The sequence below is a fragment of the Oncorhynchus keta genome, chromosome 29 (genome assembly GCF_023373465.1).
Source record: "Oncorhynchus keta strain PuntledgeMale-10-30-2019 chromosome 29, Oket_V2, whole genome shotgun sequence".
Lineage (NCBI taxonomy): Eukaryota > Metazoa > Chordata > Actinopteri > Salmoniformes > Salmonidae > Oncorhynchus > Oncorhynchus keta.
The window spans coordinates 48905901-48908289 of NC_068449.1; the positions used below are offsets into that span (position 1 = coordinate 48905901).

At 40.0% G+C, this 2389-nt stretch overlaps 1 long non-coding RNA gene across 5 annotated transcripts in view; it reads left to right on the forward strand.

Annotated features, from left to right (window-relative positions):
• The window catches only part of LOC127913426 (uncharacterized), a 4182-nt gene extending 2234 nt beyond the window's left edge, over window positions 1-1948 (forward strand). For 3 of the 5 annotated variants that reach the window (XR_008085536.1, XR_008085538.1, XR_008085535.1), the window contains 2 exons: window positions 64-113; window positions 1858-1948. This is a non-coding gene — a long non-coding RNA (uncharacterized LOC127913426). The remainder of the gene's footprint in view (window positions 1-63; window positions 114-1857) is intronic. The other 2 variants (XR_008085537.1, XR_008085539.1) reach the window with 1 other exon arrangement.
• The last annotated feature ends 441 nt before the right edge of the window (window positions 1949-2389 follow it).

Here is a 2389-nt window from a genome sequence, read left to right on the forward strand (position 1 = left end):
GCATTGATACTAGGTGGGCTGTACTGTTGGTTTACTGTAGGACATTATAAGCATTGATACTAGGTGGGCTGTACTGTTGGTTTACTGTAGGACATTATACACATTGATACTAGGTGGGCTGTACTGTTGGTTTACTGTAGGACATTATAAGCATTGATACTAGGTGGGCTGTACTGTTGGTTTACTGTAGGACATTATAAGCATTGATACTAGGTGGGCTGTACTGTTGGTTTACTGTAGGACATTATAAGCATTGATACTAGGTGGGCTGTATTGTTGGTTTACTGTAGGACATTATAAGCATTGATACTAGGTGGGCTGTACTGTTGGTTTACTGTAAGACATTATACACATTGATACTAGGTAGGCTGTACTGTTGGTTTACTGTAGGACATTATACACATTGATACTAGGTAGGCTGTACTGTTGGTTTACTGTAGGACATTATAAGCATTGATACTAGGTGGGCTGTACTGTTGGTTTACTGTAGGACATTATAACATTGATACTAGGTGGGCTGTACTGTTGGTTTACTGTAGGACATTATAAGCATTGATACTAACTAGGTGGGCTGTACTGTTGGTTTACTGTAGGACATTATAAGCATTGATACTAGGTGGGCTGTACTGTTGGTTTACTGTAGGACATTATAAGCATTGATACTAGGTGGGCTGTACTGTTGGTTTACTGTAGGACATTATAAGCATTGATACTAGGTGGGCTGTACTGTTGGTTTACTGTAGGACATTATAAGCATTGATACTAGGTAGGCTGTACTGTTGGTTTACTGTAGGACATTATAAGCATTGATACTAGGTGGGCTGTACTGTTGGTTTACTGTAGGACATTATAAGCATTGATACTAGGTGGGCTGTACTGTTGGTTTACTGTAGGACATTATAAGCATTGATACTAGGTGGGCTGTACTGTTGGTTTACTGTAGGACATTATAAGCATTGATACTAGGTGGGCTGTACTGTTGGTTTACTGTAGGACATTATAAGCATTGATACTAGGTGGGCTGTACTGTTGGTTTACTGTAGGACATTATATACATTGATACTAGGTGGGCTGTACTGTTGGTTTACTGTAGGACATTATAAGCATTGATACTAGGTGGGCTGTACTGTTGGTTTACTGTAGGACATTATAAGCATTGATACTAGGTGGGCTGTACTGTTGGTTTACTGTAGGACATTATAAGCATTGATACTAGGTGGGCTGTACTGCTGGTTTACTGTAGGACATTATAAGCATTGATACTAGGTGGGCTGTATTGTTGGTTTACTGTAGGACATTATACACATTGATACTAGGTGGGCTGTACTGTTGGTTTACTGTAGGACATTATACACATTGATACTAGGTGGGCTGTACTGCTGGTTTACTGTAGGACATTATAAGCATTGATACTAGGTGGGCTGTACTGTTGGTTTACTGTAGGACATTATAAGCATTGATACTAGGTGGGCTGTACTGTTGGTTTACTGTAGGACATTATAAGCATTGATACTAGGTGGGCAGTACTGTTGGTTTACTGTAGGACATTATAAGCATTGATACTAGGTGGGCTGTACTGTTGGTTTACTGTAGGACATTATAAGCATTGATACTAGGTGGGCTGTACTGTTGGTTTACTGTAGGACATTATAAGCATTGATACTAGGTAGGCTGTACTGTTGGTTTACTGTAGGACATTATATGCATTGATACTAGGTGGGCTGTACTGTTGGTTTACTGTAGGACATTATATACATTGATACTAGGTGGGATGTACTGTTGGTTTACTGTAGGACATTGATACTAGGTGGGCTGTACTGTTGGTTTACTGTAGGACATTATATACATTGATACTAGGTGGGCTGTACTGTTGGTTTACTGTAGGACATTATAAGCATTGATACTAGGTGGGCTGTACTGTTGGTTTACTGTAGGACATTGATACTAGGTGGGCTGTACTGTTGGTTTACTGTAGGACATTGATACTAGGTGGGCTGTACTGTTGGTTTACTGTAGGACATTGATACTAGGTGGGCTGTACTGTTGGTTTACTGTAGGACATTATAAGCATTGATACTAGGTGGGCTGTACTGTTGGTTTACTGTAGGACATTATAAGCATTGATACTAGGTGGGCTGTACTGTTGGTTTACTGTAGGACATTATAAGCATTGATACTAGGTGGGCTGTACTGTTGGTTTACTGTAGGACATTATAAGCATTGATACTAGGTGGGCTGTACTGTTGGTTTACTGTAGGACATTATAAGCATTGATACTAGGTGGGCTGTACTGCTGGTTTACTGTAGGACATTATAAGCATTGATACTAGGTGGGCTGTACTGTTGGTTTACTGTAGGACATTATAAGCATTGATACTAGGTGGGCTGT